At 60.7% G+C, this 737-nt stretch overlaps 1 protein-coding gene across 1 annotated transcript in view; it reads left to right on the top strand.

The window, feature by feature from the left end:
* The window catches only part of LOC113215236 (mucin-5AC-like), a 74,842-nt gene that overhangs the window by 68,827 nt on the left and 5,278 nt on the right, over positions 1-737 (top strand). The gene's annotated exons all lie outside the window — the stretch shown is intronic.

Here is a 737-nt window from a genome sequence, read left to right as displayed (position 1 = left end):
GAGAGAGAGAGAGAGAGAGAGAAGGAAGGAAGGAAGGAAGGAAGGAAGGAAGGAAGGAAGGAAAGGGAAGGCTTCCGTTATCTGTTTGTCTGCCAAGAAGCTCCGTCTGTTCCCTGGCAGGTACAGCCAGGGGGCCACCTTCTGCACGTTTCTGCTATTCCCTCCTCTCTCCTTGCTTCCGTCACGATTATCCTCAACGCCGGCTGCTCCAGTCCAGAAAACTGCGACAGTAGCAGCTACTTTAGTCCGGAATGAGTTTCCTCCCCGCGAGCAGCAGGGCCGTCTTGCCCTAGCAGGAGCAGGCCAGCCACCAGACCTCTCCGGCCCAGCCGGGGCAAGCCCTGGGCGAGCGAGCGAAACCGAGGAGGAAATTGACCGCAACCGACCGGTGTTTGAACCCTCGACTCGCCCCCACCCGGCGAGCCCGACAACCGAACCGACACGGTCTTTGTGTCGCCCCCTCTGTATTGCCAGTGTGGCAAACACTGTGACAGTGGGCTCAGCGCTCAGCCCCACTGTGGATCAGGTTTGGATTGGACACGGCCCGGGAGAGACCCCCCCACACACCGCGCAGGGCCCCGGCCCAGGGGACTCTCTTGTCGCCGTGATCGCGAAGAGGCCAAAGAAAGGCGGAATTCGTTAAATGTAGAGAGACTTGCCGTGTACAATGGCGAGGGTCGACGAGAAACTGGCTTGCTCCGGCCCCGCCCAACACGGCGGCGGGTTCTCCTCTTTCG

Source organism: Frankliniella occidentalis, unplaced genomic scaffold (assembly GCF_000697945.3).
Source record: "Frankliniella occidentalis isolate FOCC.00 unplaced genomic scaffold, Focc_3.1 Scaffold217, whole genome shotgun sequence".
NCBI classification, from domain to species: domain Eukaryota; kingdom Metazoa; phylum Arthropoda; class Insecta; order Thysanoptera; family Thripidae; genus Frankliniella; species Frankliniella occidentalis.
This window is presented reverse-complemented; position numbering and strand designations above follow the sequence as displayed.